This window comes from Periplaneta americana, chromosome 5, assembly GCF_040183065.1.
Source record: "Periplaneta americana isolate PAMFEO1 chromosome 5, P.americana_PAMFEO1_priV1, whole genome shotgun sequence".
Classification (NCBI taxonomy): Eukaryota; Metazoa; Arthropoda; class Insecta; order Blattodea; family Blattidae; genus Periplaneta; species Periplaneta americana.
This window is the reverse complement of record NC_091121.1, coordinates 129,682,858-129,702,262: the sequence shown is the minus strand read 5'-3', so window position 1 is coordinate 129,702,262 and position 19,405 is coordinate 129,682,858. Positions and strand designations below refer to the sequence as shown.

The following is a 19,405-nucleotide window of genomic DNA, read 5'->3' as shown; positions in this document are numbered from 1 at the left end:
TGTATTTAGATTTAGGTTTATTATACTTTAAATTATGTCAGTATCTATTTTATTACAAAATATTTACAGTACAGATTTATACATATCATACTTAGAAGTATATTAATATCTAATTTCATTACAAAATAATTATGAAAAAACTTAATAATAATATTTTTACAGTTAGCTACATATGAAAATCAACGGAAATATAATTGAATAGCTTATTTCGGAAATGAAATATGTGACATTTTCGCATACCGGTATGTTACTTTTATTAACCAGAGTGCTCTAAGATACTTATGACAAAACTTCATAATATAAAATGATTTTACAGTTAACTACACATGAAAACAACGAGCATAACAAAATAGGAGCAAAGAGTGTTATGAGCATTGGCAAAGAGTATATTCTGTCGATGCTGCTGCCACCTACAGGCAAATTACTTAAGAAGGCGTCAAATCAGATAATTTCATAATATCAGGCATACAAGTTACGAAAAGGACATTTCTCGATTTTTTAAAAATCCGCCCGGACCCCGGACAAAGATCTAAATAGGAGGATATGTCCAGACAAAAGAGGGCATCTGGTCACCCTAGAAGTACCTACTTATTAAAACCTTTTTTATTAAAAAAGTTGTATTCCAAGTAGAATGTTGAGATACAGCACAGTTGCAATTATTCAAGCCAGCCCAATTCTTTCATTCTTTTTTTTTTTCTTAACTCATTTCCAGAATAAAAAAAACAATCACAGAGTGATGTACTAATTGAGTAATGAAAATCAGCTCTGAAGGTATGTATTAAAATGTTAATGTTTACAGTTGAATTTAAATTTTAATTTACTTTAGTGTTTGTCAGACTGTGATTAAGCACACACTAACGTGAATGTTGAAAGAAAACGAAAAAAAGATCGTCGATTTAATAGAAGATTAAGTTCAGAAATTGTGAGAATTAAATGATGAGATACTTACTAAAGATAAAAATTGACATTGAGCTCGAAATGGAAAGTATCATCATTAGTTCTTACTGTGGATTTGGTTGTTGTATCCAGTGCCATACATCGTATGGGAACCTACGATTTATTTAATTAATCGTATGGGGAAAAGAAAATTTTGTCTGTATGGAGCCGTATGGCATATGGGTGCCTAAGTTTTGTACACGGAGATCTGTACAGATCTTAGATCATCTCTTGCTGTTCCTAATGTATTTCGTTTGATGTTCATAAACAAAAATTGTCCACCTCTGCAGCACTGGAATCCAGAATTACCGGTATATAAAATAATGGTTGAAAAACAAGAAGTGCTGCAAATACACATTCCAAGATTCATTGAGACAAGTGTGCATCTACAGTGGGGCTACATGATGAATTCTTTAAATCAAGCTTGTTTTACAATTAAAATGTGAAGCAAAACAATTTCTTTACTTCTTCTTTAATATTAAAATCATTAAATGACAGTCAGCGAGATTGCGAGAGGAGAGTAAAATATATTTCAAGGGAAAAAAACAAGGATTAGAAAAATTACCATGACAGCACTGGTTGTATCTAAGCCTACATCCTTTCCTTGTCCAGTATTTGTAGTTTATTACTGCTCTTAGAAATTATACTTCTGTCAATTCAGTCTTTCATAATTGAGTCTTTTTCTAAATTCAGTTTTCGAAACCATAAAGCTCGAATGACCAATGAGGAAAATATAGACATTGTGTAGAGGACTGACCAACCCCTCACTTTAACCCTACAGTAGTTGCTGTAAGTTACTGTCACATAGTAGTCGCTATGGACTGGCACTGCGCAAACAAATAAAAGGGTTAAAATATATTTACAATCATAAAGAAGTTATGGACAAACATTTTTGTGGAAAATATATATCTTAAAAAAATTATGTGCGAAATCATTCAGTCATTAGAGTCTTAACTATGTGGATGATAAGAGACAAGACACTTCATATGATATTGCTTGCACCATGTACCCAAAACATTTTTACATGCTTCTTGAGTTTCGTCTTTGTCGCAGTAACACATGGGAGTCATAATATAAATACGTATATATTGTATTAGACTAGATTAGCTTAGATTAGATTAGATTTGATCTTTATTAGAATTATAAGCACACTACTTATACTGATTAGCGAGGACTAATTATTGTAACAATAGTAACCGCTGCAGTTTTAACTGACATTACAGGTCGCTGCGGACTCTTTACTTTATTTAGCTAGTAGTAGGCAAAGTGAGTACAAATCAAATTATAAAACAAAAATGTTTCTAGCCACTACCATAAGAGCCAGGTTCGTGTACGGTGTGGTCTTAGCCAAAAATAGAACATAAAATTTACAAAGACAATTTACTAAATACAGTAAGCCTAATTAACTTAATTCAAACCGATAAATAACACACAAGAGCAAAAACAAAAAAGAAGAAGAAGAAAGAGAAAAAGAGAGAAAAAACACATTTAATATAAATTGGCAATCAGACAGATGCTAGTGATATTCAATAAAAACATGAATATAGTCTACAGAAATATAAAGGTAAAAAATACACACATTTGTTAATATTAAATATCATGAGTAATTAATTTTATAAATTTCTTTTTTAAAAAGTCCAATTTTAAAATATTTCAAATTTGTAAAATGGTATGTAATTTTATTATAAAGTCTTGGGCCGAAACTAGCACCATGTTCAAGAGCTGCACTTGTATGACATTTAGGCTCAATTAATGGGAAAGTAGACTTTTGTCTTCGAGTACGATATTGATGTCGATTAGATTTATGTTTTATTTGATTTCTATGGTAGTAAGTTAGTAAACTATAGTTATAAATTTCTTCACTAGTTCATTTTCCTCAACTGTTAATAACTAATAAGCAAATGCGAGTTCAAAGCTTAAAATTTTTGTCAATAATGAGAAGTATTTTTTTGAAAGCTATGAAAATTGGTAAGAAACTGGGATGATAGATACGTGGGAAAACCATATTAATAGTTCTCAGTGGAGCGACAGTCCGTATGCACTGGAAGATTTAAAAGAAAAGGAAAACATGTTGAAGACCTTAAATAGAAGGTGACAAAAATTAAAGTTAACAATTCGGAAGCATAATTTCAACTTCGGTCCCTTTAGGTCGCATTGTTGGGGACCCTGCTGTAATTATGAATTGTATTTTATTTTAAGGGTTACAAGATGGATGACACACAGTTATGTCATTCAGCTTGTTTGCCTGAACCGCTTGTTAAAGTTGTCACAGCTCGTAGAACCAGTTGTTAATTTTTTAAGTGAAAATGTAAGTTTCTTTATAGAAAGGAAGAACATTAATTCAACAAGAAATTACCCAGCTTTTATATTACAGTAAACATATTGCAAAAATAAATGACAATACAGTTCGAAGTGATCATTTTATTATATTGTTACTTCTCGCCAAAGTATGCAGACAATCAGAACAGGAATATGGTAATTATGCCTGCAACCTGGAAACCCATCTGTGATTACGTCGACAGTCTTCTACCCCTTCCGCTTCAATGCTAATAGCACATGTAGAACATTGAAATGTAGTGTTCAAAAACATAATTTAGCGAAATTCGGAGGAAACAACTTTGCTTATGTATGCAGATGATATGGATCTTGTATCGCCACATAAACAAGATCTTTAAAGAGCCTTGAATGCTTTGACAGAATGGGCAGACAAAAATCATTTATGCATTAATGAAAGAAAGACAGTCCAGATGGTCTTTAGAAAAGGAGGCCGACTTGCAAAAGAGGACTCAATAATGCGCTAGTATCAACCACTTGAGATTGTCAACTCCTTCAAGTACATAGGGATCACTCTACAATCAACAACAACGTCATACTGCATTCATATACAGGATAGAAGTGCAGTAGCTATGTTCGAAATAAAGACCATTCACATGCCCACATTGGACACCACCACTGTACTTTTCTACTGCAAAATGAGCCCTATACTGATAATCAGTTACAGACTAGAATTAATTGGTGTAAACTAAGTCTCAAAGACCTAGTCACTATTGAGGAAATGAAACCTTGATATCTCGAAATGTAGGCTACACTTTCCTGGCTGCTTTACGAACTGACCAAGGAGACTTTTCTACTTGAAGACCTCAGAATGCGACTCTCACCGCCCTCTACCTCCAACTCATTAGACCATCTACTAGAAAGATGCCTGAAAAGAGAAGAGATATGGCCAGACTTCTACTGCACAGGTGATATGATGGATAGAGGATGGACACAACCAAATTAAGATCTATGACATACGCTTACAAGCTTGGCAGTTCATGGTTACCACCGCAAAATATGCAAGACAACCTGTTACCATATACCTGATGATGACTGTGTGTGTTCTTTATGTGAATCACATTGCGACAGATACCACATAACAAAATTCAGAAATTGGTTTATTTCTATAAAAGAATATAGCAAAGTGTAAACACTCAACGATATGCACGTTAGTGCACTCTTCCTCTTCTCAAAAACATAACTTAAAAAATATATAGACTTTCTACTACAAAATACAGAGTCTTTCATAAGTAACAAGTCTATTGAAAAATAGACTATTTTGGATAATTTTTTGAAATGATGTTCATCCTCACGAGAAAGAACCCTTCCCGGTGCCGTACAGTTAATTTGAAAACAAACATCCTCTCCCCCCGCCACCAGAGGAAGCTCCCTATCCATGTGTAATGTGCATTTGATGCCAACTTAAAATGGCCTTCTGTATGCCAAGGACTTAAATTGAGGACCGTTTTTGCAAAACTTGCTAACTGCAAAATTTGCAAAATTGAGATTTTGGTGGATTCGTTAACATAAAGCACGCCTCTACACGATGTTAAAGTTATCTTAACAAAATTGAATTATTTCTCTTCATTGTAGTATGTCAAAGTGTGATGGTTGCACCTATAACCCAATTGTCTCCATTCAGTTTTTTGTGTCTCCTGAAAAATTTAGTTTTTTCAGTTAGCAAGTTTTGCAAAAACGGTCCTCAATTGAGCTGGAGAGCATGGCCTTCTATATGCCAAGGATAATGGCACACAGCCATTTCTATATACATTGTTGTGATAGACTGGAATGATAGAATGCCACTCAGCCGCTTAACGTTACCGCAGATGAGAAAAATTGCTGCCTGGTTTGAACTTGGAAACAGTATCGCTCAAATTAAGCGTTTACTCTGTAGACGAAGTGTTTCCAGGCAGGTGGTTCAGCCAAACAAGCTCAATCTGTTGGCCTCCGCGATCACCTGATTTAACTGCCCTGGACTTCTTTTTTTGGGGATTCATCAAGGATCTATCTATGTGACTAAGCCAAGCACCATTCCTGAATTAATGGAATGAATTGAACACACGATACAAATGGTTACGCATGACATGTTCACCGGAGTCCATGAAGAGTTGATACGTCGCTTACATTTGTGCATTCAGCAAACGGAAGATGGTTTGAAAATTGTACACCATAATTTGTCAACAGTTGAAACTGGTTTTACATTTATGTGTTTTATTCAAAGTTTAAAACACTAACCATTTCGTCTAATAGCTCTGGCAGTGAGGGGAGGGGGTGTTTGTTTCCAAATCGACTGTACGGCACCAGGAAGGGTTTTCTTCTCGTGAGGATGAACATCATTTCAAAAAATTATCCAAAATAATTAATTTTTCGATAGACTCGTTACTTATGAAAGACCCTGTACACTATTAAGTACATAAATAAGATACCGTCATTTCCCATAACTATAGTCCTGGAACACAACTATGGTCCATTCAAATTTTGTACTTCATAACATAGTACCTCGTTTATCTATTTTTTTTCTATACTATAGTTTGAAGTCAACTCACTGCAGCTGTCTACAAACGGTCTATGTTATTTCTACAATGTTCTTTGAATAGTTGTATCATGTACCATAGTTGTGTTCCAGGATCATAGTTATGGAAAATGACGATACTTAATTTTCCTGTTTTTACACTTGTCCTACAATTTTTAATTTAATTTTTATGAAATAAATTACTTTTTTTCATTACGAGTATGGTATTGGAAATACTGAATCTTATGTTTGAATCTCTTTTCTCTTATTTGCAGAGAGCAGTCAGTATAGTGCTGTAGTGCAATTAAACATCAAAACATTTGATCAATTTTTTTTTTCAGTAGTGGCGGTAGCAATAACACTGAAAAAAGTAAAATAGATGATAGAGTGGTTGATGTTTGGGAAAGTGAAAAGTTAGAGGGTGTAAGTCAGAGTGCTGCATTGGAGTTAAATTGCTCGCTTGAACTCAGTCGAGTGTCGCACCCCGCACCCTCGAGTGAGATACGATCGGTCGTGATACACTCGTAGTAAATAGAAGCACAGTGCAAGGTCATCTCACCGACATGTCTTAGGCGACAGATAAGATACACAAATGTTTTGCTCACACAGTAAAAATAAGGCTTTATTTTCTGCGTTTATGACAAACGTTTAATGGAACAGTCAATGGAATGTACCAAAACAGGAACGTGAAGTTATAAATAAAATAGTATGAAAAACTTTGATATACAGTTATTATTGCTAATTAATAATTATTCAATATTTAATTTACCACATATATAATATGATAGGTCCATACATAGTATTCCGCCTATATACTGCGACAATGTAGAAACATTTTACAAAATATTATTGATATAGCAGTAGCCTAGATTAATAACAATATTAGTACAGAGATAACGTCACAGAAAATACAATAAAACGAATAATCATGCTGCACAACTGTTACAGACGCAAAGATTGATTCACTAATTATCAGAGATTATTATTATTATTATTATTATTATTATTATTATTATTATTACTACTAGAAAACTTGATATGGTTCGTGCATTATCGTGATTGTGTTCTCCGTTTATAATAATTACATTTACATCCAATAACATCTATCAGATGTGGTAAAACCAAAATCACTCCTGTGTGGAAAAAAAAAAAAACATTTACTTACAACATTTATATTACATTTTAAAGCAAGTTTTGTAGTTGTACTATGGAGAGGTTAGTTAAACACTGCAAAGTTTTGAAATGATAAACATCTATGATGTTATTACACAGTTCATCACTGTAACAAGAATGAATGTCTAATGCTCGGCTTATACCGTTTGAGGATTTATCGCTTGCGACAATTTTACCCATCATGCATGTGCGCTACCTATCGGATTATGCTATGAACTACTTGGCGCTCGAGCGAAAATGTCCGATGCAGACCTCTGTTGCATATATAGATACATTTTCAGATGTTTCAAACAATTTGTCAGTGTGGTCAGATATTCAAAGCTAATTGATGTTGAAAATATTCTATATTTCTCTTCTCTCAACATTTGTGAGTTTTTGAATAACTCTACACATAATTCTTCAATAGCATGTTGCTGTGCAGTTTCTCTTTATTTATAGCTGCTTATTATTACCTTACTTAACATATATCATATTAAAATTATGAAATTTGGGTCATTAGTGAAAGAACTGTTTGTTGCAAAATTAGAATGCCACCACTGATTACAAATAAAATAGCTTCCTGTACAATTCTTTTTGCAGTTTTGAGGCAACAGAGTGGCCCAATGGACATTATGTATATACTATAGCAGACTACAAGGTGGAGCCATCTTGTTATCATTGTTGGCTGCTGTATTAAGCCCTCACACTGCCTGAACCAGCCATAATTTTGTCACACCAGTCAGTAAGTTGAATTACTGTTAAACTGATGCTCAAATATAGCTCGCGCAAGGAACGATTACCGAAAAGCAGTGGTGGCATTGCTGTCTGTTTTGATGTGTGTATGTAAGCACGCCAAGGGGGCGAGAGGTGCGAGCCAATGGAAGTACTGTCTCTTGATGAACAGATGAGGAACGTGGCAAGAGAAAAATTCGAAGCTAATTAAACGTGCAACATATGTTTACGAATGAAATAATAATACCTTGCGATACAAGACACGTATTCACATGCAGTGGAACAAACTAAAGTCGTAATGTAACTATCACAACGCAAGACTGATTGATTCTATCGATGTCATTTCTCTTTCAACTGTACTCTTGGATATCATTCAGGCTATCTTGTGACCTTTCCTGTCACCTGCTATATCTTACTGCATTGTTTGATTTGCATTTCTTCCATCGGTATTCCCTGCTTGTGAGATCTATAGTACATATAACTATCGTGCACGTATTTAGGAATGGTAGCTGGAAGACCATATCGATTTCAGTTTTTAGGGTTTTTAGGTTATGGTTTTGAACATTTGAGAGAAAACGAACCTGTTTCATTCATTATACATGCTCTGAGACCTGGCATGAATAAACTCTGTTCTTATAACTCCATTCACATCATTTTTGGCATATTCTTTCATTCATAGTATTCTGCCCAAGGGCAGGTCTTTCACTGCAAACCCAGCATTCTCCAATCTTCCTATTTTCTGCCTTCCTCTTTGTCTCCTCATATGATTCATATATCTCAATGTCGTGTGTCATCTGATATCTTCTTCTGCTCTGAACTCCTCCCTTTCACCATTCCTTCCAGTACCAGTATATCCTTCAGTAGGCAGTTTCTTCTCAGCCAGTGACCCAGCCAATTTCTTTTCCTCTTTCTGATCAGTTTCAGAATCATTCTTTCTTCATTCACTCTTTCCAACACAACTTCGTTTCTTACTCTGTCCATTTCACATGCTCCATCCTTCTCCATATCCACATTTCAAATGCTTCTATTCACTTCTCTTCACTTCGTCATAATGTCAATGTTTCTGCCCCCATACATCTTTCAGCTACACTCCGCACAAAGCACTTCACTTCCAGAGATCCACAGAAGATGCTCCTTTTTCTATTAAAAGCTTCCTTTGCCATTGTTATTCTATTTTTGACTTTTAGCACATTTTACTTCTAAATATTTCTTCGCAATTAGGTCGTTACAACAGTTTCTCAACAGCAGTATCTTAAAGACAATATATTTCGTCTATTTTCATTCCATTATTTCCTACGGAATAATATTTTTTGGGGAAATTCAGCAGATAGTAAAAATATAGCCTTTTCTTATTACCAAAAAGAGCAATTAGAATAGGTAATAATATAATTGGAACAAAGGCTAGAGAATCATATAGACCATTTTTTTTCTCAATTAGAGATTTTGACCTTAACAAATCAGTTAAGGCGTTCAGAGCTAAAGTGAATCAAGTCACAAATTTTCATAAATTGAGTTTAATTCATTTTCTGATTATCTGAAGTTAGATCTTTTCCGAGGAGTAATGGATCAAGTCTTAATTCCAAGCATTCGCTGGTAGGTGACACCAATTACTTTTAGCTCGGATTATTTGTTCTCGATGTTCTGAGCCATAGTGGATCAAGTCAACAAAGCGTTGCATCAATTAACGTCAAAATTGTTTATGTTTTATAAATCTAGAATTTGAGAATGGAGCAATAAAATTATTGCTAGTCAAATTAGATAATCCACTAGAGCAAGTTAACTTTTTAAGTCCTATTATCTCAAAACTACGTGTCATGGACTTGATTCACTTTAGCCCTGAATGTCTTATATATAGTTTTTAATAAATTTCCTCTTATGTAAAAAAAGAAAATTTTCCAACTAATCCAGCCATATATGGTATAAATACTCGCAGAAAGAATGATTTTCATATGTCATCATCATATTTATAATGCTATGAAAGGGGAGTACTGGTATGTTACATGGCAGTAAAAATTTTCAATAGTCTTCCTGAAGACATTAAGAATCATAAGCAAAACCCTGCATCATTTAAGGTAAAACTAAAAAATTGCTTAATATCTCACACTTTCTATTCTGTAGATGAATTCTTGACATTTCACAGTACTGTGTAAATATTTAATATTATTAAATGGTAAACATATTGCATTGTATAATACGTTATTGTTATTAAGGTTTTAATTTTGTATATATTTCATATTAGGAAACATCCAGAAACCTAGTAACCTTACAGCCACTTCAGATTCAATGTTACTCCTAATGCTAAAACCCATATTTCCATAGAAGTGTGCTACTCATATCAAAATCACCATTAACAACTTTCAAAACGGTAGTGTCGTCTGCTAAGATAATAATTTTCCCTGGAATGTAACTGGTAAATCATTGACATCAACAATAGAAAGAAACGGACACAAAATTGAGCCTTGAGCAACTTCAACATTAAGAGTAGGCCTATACAGGGAAGGTATTTTCCCCTCAAATTCAACAACTTACTGCCTATTCGTAAGATAACAAACATTCTATTAAGGAAATCTCGTTCCCTTTATACCATAAAATTTAAGTTTCTTCACCAATATATCATGAAGCAAGCGATCAAATGCCGTACACAAATCTCATAAACAAGTCAGCGAATTCTGTTTTAATTCAAGGATACAAGTATTGGAAACCTATAACATTACCATTAAGGCAATTGATTTACCATGCCTAAATCTGCCTAAAACCACATTATTGCAAATTATTTTCTTCAAAATATGTAAAAACTGTCTATTCATGACATCCTCTAATACTTTAGATAATTGTTCAAATTATACTTAAGTAAATAAGGATATTATAATTAGTGGGTACCTGTATACTCAGATACAGTAGTAATATGATGACTTCAAAACTGATAAAATTCAATTCTGTTACAGTAAATTTGCCAGTACAGTAATTAAATGAAGTGTATATATTATTTTAATTGTCTAATAGAGTTTGAATTGAAATTCTAACCAAAATTATTTACAGAAAAACTGCTGCAAAATTCTTCATAAATGTGTTCGAAATAACATAAACACAAAGTTTTAATCAGTGAAAAGCTCAACGTTCAATGTAACAAATTGCCTACATTAGAAGAACTGAAGAAACATAAGAACATCCTGATTTCTTCAGAGCTCGTACGACAAGATTCTGTGAAAAGTACCTAGTACAGTTTGAAAATCAATATGGCTTTAACCCTGCAACAGGCTATTTAGCATCAGTATTACACTGTGGAAACATGCTTACGTATAGTTTATTTTGACAAATTAGATTTCATTATTAGAAAACTGACCATATTTGACAGATGAAAAATTGAAATTACTTCAGACTTCGTTAATAATAGTATTGCTTCCTCATCTCTCAATGTTTTGTTTTGATAATGTATTCTTCTTCTTTTTCTTCTTCTTCTTTTTCTTCTTCTTCTTCTTCTGCCTGATAAGTGTTAGGCCACAAGGCCTGTTACAGTCTCACATAAAATTTTCACGCCATCTCTTAGCAGGATGACCCACAGATCTTTGGCCTTTGGGAGTCTACTATTACTCATTCTTTCCAAATGGCGTGAAAATTTTATGTTTCCAGTGTAATCTAAAACTGGTTGAGTTTTTAGTTACTTTAAAATTTCACAATTTCTTTTCAGATCCCATTTAGTATAGCCCGCTGTTCTTCTCATGAATCCCATTTCACAAGCCGTTATACTGCTTTTATCTGCTTTCCTCAGTGTTCATGCTTTGCTGCCATAGCTGAGCATCGGTCGTGCCAATGTGTTATAGAGACGTATGCGGGTGTGTTTCTGAATCAAGGATGGTTTCATCACACTATTTATATTGCCCATAGCTCTTATGTATTTATTAATTTTCTGTGATATGTCCAATTCTTCAAAAATGGAAAGGTTGTAACCTAAATACGGGAAACTATTACATCTTTCTAATGTTTTATTATCGAGACAAATTTTACTTTGTATTGGGTATTTCCCACAGAATGCCATAATTTTTGTTTTATCTGTTGAAATTTCCATATTGTATGTGGCTGCTACTTGCTGCAAATTATATATTGACCTTTGGAGGTCGTCTTCTGAAAGTGCTAATAATACCAAATCATCTGCAAAGAGAATTGAATCCAATTTAAGGTGTCCGTTAATTTGTATATATCCATGGCGAGTTTGCTTCCACTGTTTAATTATTCGGTTGATACCGATATAAATAATAAAGAGAATGCGTTCTATCATTGTAAATGTAGAATAATTGAACATAAATACTGAGTGGGGCAGATAAAAGTAGCTCACCTTCCGTTTGAATGAGAATGTGATATTTTGACTGCTTGAAATTCCATTATTGTATTCTATCGTATCATAACGAAATGGGTAAACAGCTACAATAATAGACAATTTTATCCAATAATCGATTGTTGGCATTCTTCCTGGCAGTATTTCATCAATAGTTATTAGTCAAATTACAATGTCTGTTCGCATTCTGCAAAATGATTTACTCGATACAAGAAAGAGTGGAAATTGTGGAAACTTATGTGAGAACAGGTTTGATTAAGGAAACCTACGAAATTTTCAGGGACAAGTTTTCTGGATAGAGGACAACCAGCAAAGACAGCAATAGAAGGTTTGGTAAAAAAGTGGCTATAGGATCTGTTCAAAATGTGGAAAGAGAAAGTGTTACTTCAGTTCGCACACCAGAAGTTATTGAGGATTATTGCATAAATTGTCCATTGTTGTAGTTGTTTACTCATACTCATTTGTTTACTCGTGATACGATATGATAGAATACAATAATGGAATTTCAAGTAGTCAGAATATCGCATTCGCATTCAAACAAGAGGTGGGCTACTTTTATCTGCGCCACACTGTACATTTTGCTGTATAATTATCACACTTGAAAAGTCAGTTGCGAAATTTTTTTTCTTTCTCCTAGTCTTTATTAAAGCAATTTTTTTTTAAGTTCACTATAGTTGAAATGTATATATTTTTTAACTTCACATTATCACTTTTCTTTTAAAAGAAGCACGTTAATGTAGCTAGTTCAAGGTTTCATTTGAACACTTATTTCTCAAAAGTATGTATAGAGTCAGGAGTCCGAGGACACTCTTTAACTTAGAAGACAGAAGGGAAAATGTAAAATCCCTGAGTACCCCAGGAAGAATATGAAGATACTAACCTTTGCTAGTATTTTTGGATTGTGGCCGCCATTTTAGAGCAAGGTCACATATTTTAAATGGGAAGGAGGTCATGTGGCATATCAAATGAGACTAAAATGGAATTCATTGTTGTAATCAGATTTGACATATTAAGTTATGTTCTACGATTCAAAAGTTATTAACACAGAAATTTGAAATTACTGGTTACGGTATTGATGAAAGAGAAGAAGATAAGGTTGTCCTGGTATCTGGAGAACGCAGATACCGTATCACATCTGTAGACTTCAACAACCGATATCCAGAAAGACCACCAATTTCAAATTTAGAGCAACTGCAAATGTTCAAAAGAAGCCAAGTAGCAGTTGGTCAAAAACAGCAACTGACGAGAGAACCTCAACACTAGTCTTGGCCTCATTTGCCAATAATCCAAAATACAGCACATGAAATCTTTCGGCAGAAAGTGGTATCAATCAGTGTATGGATTGTATGAATTCTTCATAACAATAAATGGAACGTGTCCAAGGTCCAGATGCTGCAGAATGAATCTGATAGACATGTCGAATTCTGCAAGACCAATGTTGAGGTTCCCTCGTCAGTTTCCATTTTCAGCCGACTGCTATGTGGCTTGTCTTCAACATTCCCAGTTGTTCTAAATTTGGATATCAGGGATGTGGTAGTGTTGGAAATTGGTGGTCTTTCTGGACATTGAAATTTGCGGCTATGATACCGCAGCTGCTTTCCCCAAACATCAGAATCACCTCAATCCTCTCCTCTTTTGTCAATGTCATCTCCAGTTTACTGAAACTACTTACTACTGCTTATGGCTTTTAGAGAATCTGGATGTTCATTACTGCCCTCATATGCCATTGGTCCCTATCCTGAGCAAGATTAATCCAGTCCCTACCATCATATTCCACCTCCCTCAAATCTACTTTAATATTATCCTCCCATCTACGTCTCGCCCTCCCCAAAGGTCTTTTCCCCTCCAGCTTCCCAACTAACACTCTATATCCATTTCTGGATTGGCCCATACGTGCTACATGCCCTGCCCATCTCAAACTTCTGGATTTAATGTTCCTAATTATGTCAGATGAAGAATACAATGCGTGCAGTTGTGCATTGTGTAACTTTCTCCATTCTCCTGTAACTTCATTTCTCTTAGCCCAAATTATTTTCCGAAGCACCTTATTCTCAAACACCCTTATCTTCTACTCCTCTCTCAAAGTGAGAGTCCAAGTTTCACAACCATACAGAATAACCGGTATGGTAATATAACTTTTCTATAAATTCTAACTTTTCGCTTTTTTGAGAGCAGACTAGATGACAAAAACTTTTCAACCGAATAATAACAGGTATTTCCCATATTTATTCTATGTTTAATTTCCTCCCGAGTGTCATTTATATTTGTTACTGTTGCTCGAAAATATTTGAATTTTTCCACCTCTTCGAAGGATAAATTTCCTATTTTTATATTTCCATTTCATACAATGTTCTGAAACATCACCAGTAATTTGAAATTTCTGTGTTATTTACATTTGAACCACAACACATATGTCAAATCTGATTACGGCAATGAATTCCTGAGAAAATTTTGACCTTATTTGATATGCCACATGACAGCCTTCAAATTAAAAAAAATGTCACATTGCTCTAAGATGGTGGCCATGTTCCGGAAATACCCAGCAGAGGTTGGCTCTATCATCCATCCTTTCGCGAGCTGGTCAGATCTTTAATTTTTCCTTCCGTCTTCGAAATAGAATGGTGTCTTGGAACTTTTTACTTACCCAGTATAATCATATAGATGAAATTGTTTTAATCAAGTTATGAAAACTCTACCTTTGCTTTTCTCTTATAACTCAAAATTGTTTTACTAGTTATAGATAACAAAATTGGCATTTCCAAGTTAGAAAGGCCGTCTCTGTCCATAAGTACAAGAATAGTGGAGATGAATACTAATATGTAATCAGACGCACATGTAATTCTTAGTGATGTCACGTCACACAGGACTATATTAGAAGATCGAGTCGCAGCGATAATTTGCAGAACACTATGTGAATCATACTGTGAATGAAGTAAAAATGAATGAATGATTACCAGGGCGTGAAACTGAGAGAGGAGTTTCCGGTAGCAAGACTGTGCAGGCTGTTGTTTTGTTGCCGATCACCAGAAGTGCTAAACATAAATTTTCTGATTGGATGCTAATGGGAAACACCACTGTATACGAGATATATCTCGTAGGCAACAGAAAGCCACACAGAACAACAAAATAGCAGCTATATTTCTTTTGAGACGAGAGTCTGATGACTGTTTCATAAGTTGTTTGTATGTATATAAAGGAAATAACATTTAAATGGATACCTAGTCATTGTGGTATACCTGGAAACGAGAAAGTCGATAATATTGCAAAACAGGCAACATATTTGCAACCAAGACCTCTTCAAGTGATATCTGTATCCAGTGCTTTTGCTTCAGTAAAGTCTCATTTTACAAATCTATGGATCAACAATTGGCTCTCTTCTGACAAAGGAAAAATTTTACAATCTGTACAAAAGAAACCAAATGACCTGGAAATGTACAAAACCTTGCCCAGACATGTTCAAACATTTTTAACAAGAGCCAGAACAGGTCACATTGTCACACAATTGTACCTACACCGATTTCACATTTCTGATAATCCTACTTGTCTGTGGTGTAATAATCATGATGAAGATGTGGAACACTTTCTTCTACACTGTCCATCCATAAACCACAAAAGAAGTAAATTAAAATCATCAATACCAGTTGCAGAAGACACAGCCATGCAGTATATATTGACTACACCCCAACTCTGGCTACTAGCAAAAGGCATCTATAATGAACACTGATCAAAATACCCCTCATTTCTCGTGAAAAACAACAACTGAATAGACTACAGTGGACTTTATGTTGTCAGCAAACAGCTGGATACATTAAGAAGATTGATTTAACAGTCTTTATAATTTGATCAACAAAACAACCAATATCGCGTTCAAATTTTCAAATGTTAAGCTTCACAGCCAGACCAGGACACTATTTGTTCTCTGCTTCCTTGTCGTAACATTCGCCGTGCACTTCTATTATTTTATTGTTCTGTGATGATTACTATAGGCCTACTACGTCAGACATGGAATAGACTTGCTGCAGCGATAGCAACTGAAGGAGAATTCATTTGAGTTTTGCTGTTCAGAACCTCGACATGTATTGTTTTAAAATTCAGAATCAAATAATGCACACATGTAGTAATAACAAGTGAACAAAACGTTGACTATGAGATTACAAAATTAATTCACTCCTTAGAAAAATCACAACGAATTACGTTGTTGGGACATTATGGCTAATACTTTCAGGTTAGATGAAATTAAAGTCGACACTCTAACACATTTACTTTTTTAATTTTGTAACAGGAAAATGTAAAAACTGCAAAATATAAGAAATTTACTACATAAGAACAGAGTGAAAAGATTGATTTTTTTATAGTTTCCATTTGTTCTGGAAAACTTATGATTGTAGAAATTACATGCTGTAGGACTATCTGTGGGAGAGAATGAAGATTCTATTCTTAAAACAGAATTCGAAGATTACAACGAAGGTATTATAGTCTGAAGTGACCATTCATCCCAATTTTTCCAGAACAGTCCCAAATTAGATCCTATGTCCAAGATTTTTTTGATAATATATCGGGACTTCTATTTTTCCTGAATTTTGCCAAGATGTCATTATTTATCCCGGTTTAGATTTGTTTTTAAGAGATGTGAACTGTAAAGTAGGCAAACATTCAGTTGCCATTACCAGTATTGGTAGCGGGCCTATATCCACAGAACAACAAAATAATAGAAGTGCACGGCGCATGTTGTGACAGGGAAGCAGAGAACAAATGATGCGCTCCTGGTGATCTGCTGTGAAAATTTGAACGGGATATTGGTTGTTTTGTTGATCAAATTATAATGATTGTTAAAGATGAATGTTATTATTTTTGTGTGTTTATGTTATTTACTTAAGATAAGTAAAAATCAACGGAACAAGTATTAATAAATTATTAGTAGTTCTGATGAAATTTTGACATATTCTCTTAATTAAATAACATAAACATACAAACGACTCGTAAAATAGTTATCAGGCTCTCGTCTCAAAAGAAATATAGCTGCTCTTTTGTTGTTCTGTGTGGCTTTCTGTTGCCTACAAGATATATTTTTATTGGGTTATTTTACGATGCTGTATCAACATCTAGGTTATTTAGCGTCTGAATGATAAGAAGTTGATAATGCCAGTGAAATGAGTCCGGGATCCACCACCGAAAGTTACCCAGCATTTGCTCCTGTTGGGTTGAGGGAAAACCCCGGAAAAAACCTCAATCAGATAACTTGCCCCGACCGGGATTCGAACCCGGGCCACCTGGTTTCGCAGCCAGGCATGCGACTGTTACTCCACAGGTGTGGACTACGAGATATATCTTGTATACAACGGTGTTTCAAATCAAAAAATTCCATTGAAAAGTTTAGTGCTTCTGGTGATCAGGCAACAAAACAATGGCCTGCACAGTCTTGCTACCGGAAATTCACCCCCCTGCCTATATCTCATTTGTTTCAAAATTGAATTAAATGCGGGTGGTAGGTAATGAAAGGAGCTGACAGTGCCAGTATTCCAATGCACTGTGATTGGACTGGGAGAGAATAAATAAAAATAAATACTACGGTATAGTAAGCCTATACAGTTGCTAAAGACGCACATAAAAAACAAAAGGCTTTTAAGTTACTATGATATAGTAAGCCTTTACAGTTGCTGAAGACGCACATAAAAAATAAACATATGTTGTGCAACCGTCACTTAGGTCGCACTGATTGCTAGCCGGATGGCTACTGCGTTCGTCTTCTGCTCATTCTCGTCAGGATTTCTGACACCACCATTGTACACAACAATGGAAAACTACTTTTCGGGAATAACTGGAGCTCTCAGGATACTATAGGAAACTACATGGCTAATAAACTAAGTCTGAAAATGATTGCGTTATTGTACACTACTTGATTTATTCTATATTTACAAAAATATACAAAGTTACTTACAAGGTAATTCATCAGATGACGCCATGCCGCTCAGATTCACGCTGTCTGCCAGTCTTCACCAACTAAATGCCGCGTCTCCTTTCCAACACTTTTTATGTTTTGGTACCCGTTTCCCGCCCAGGGTATCGACCACGCCATCCACCAAGTGAGATGGTCTTAAAACACTTTTGACTTCACGTACTTACAAATATCGTCTTAATCAATCATTTCTTATACTTAATTTTAATTTAGTGCATTATAGTGACAAGTCACTATAATGAGATTATGCGCAAGAAAAGAGTCCGAACAATGCGTGATATAATTTGACCAATTAAAATGCATGCTTAATCCTACTGGACCAATGGGATTGGGCCAGCAACGATCTGAAGCGTAAGAATACTGTCATTGTAGGCAGTGATTTTACCACACACCCGACAAGGCTGTCTATATCGCTGGCTAAGCAGCTCGACCGTGTATTCCGCTGACACTGTTCCACGTTTCAAATTTAATACTCCACAGAGAAACGGAAATCATGCTACAGGGCGTTCTTTAGCCCTGGGGCATAACACATATAACAAAGCAATCTATATGACTTGTAATATTATTCAGTTCAAAGTTGTGGTATTTAATTAGGCCTATGGTTTTACTTGTAAACTTTAAAAAGACTTTGTTTCATTTAATCTATTGAGCTTATTAATAATTGTTATTCGCTTTCATTCTGCAGGAGTCGATGGACTAATTGTTGAAGATGGGGATCATTACCTATTCTGGTACAAGAAGCTCTGAGTGCCACAAGAAGCCACCTACACATCTATGCACTGATGAAAAGAAGTTTTCACTTTTATTTCTACCATTGTCTACTCCAGGTTTACACAATATCAAAGATAAAATCATTACAGTAACCTACCAATACTGAACTGCCTGTGACATTTCATTGCAAATAAATGCAAAGATCAAAATTGGACCTACAACCAGACTGAGAATTTATATGCATCTCTATTACCCTGATTCTCAAAATTGTTATGATGGCGTTTGGCAGCTGGACTGAAGAAATTTTCGCACAAATAAAAATATATTAATTACACTTATAGTCAAGATAAGTCATACTTATATATAAGTCGAACTTAAATCTCGTCTCAATTGCAGATTTCGGTCCAAATAAGTCGTGCTTATTATAAGTCGTCCTAGGATCCTGTCAGCATGGAGAACTCCTGAGAAATTCACGCCATCATAACATCCGAAAACTAATAGCACAAGCCCTTAGAAACAAATCCTTCGAGGTCCATGAAGAGGTGCACTGCGTTGCGTCTGAAGGCGGCGGAATTAGAAGAGCGGACATCGTGGCTCTAGACAAGACTAATAGTAAAGGCTTTATACTGGACCCAACTGTTAGATTTGAGATGAGCCAGACCCAACCATCCGAGGTCAACAAAGAAAAACAACAAATTTATGAGCCTACTATTCCGTATTTTCGAGAAAAATATCAGATGGAAGGCACCTGGGAAGT

General features: G+C 34.9%; 1 long non-coding RNA gene across 1 annotated transcript in view; it reads left to right on the top strand.

The window, feature by feature from the left end:
* Window positions 1-18,980, top strand: part of LOC138700193 (uncharacterized) — a 32,522-nt gene extending 13,542 nt beyond the window's left edge. The window contains exon 3 of the long non-coding RNA XR_011332296.1: window positions 18,623-18,980. This is a non-coding gene — a long non-coding RNA (uncharacterized lncRNA). The remainder of the gene's footprint in view (window positions 1-18,622) is intronic.
* The last annotated feature ends 425 nt before the right edge of the window (window positions 18,981-19,405 follow it).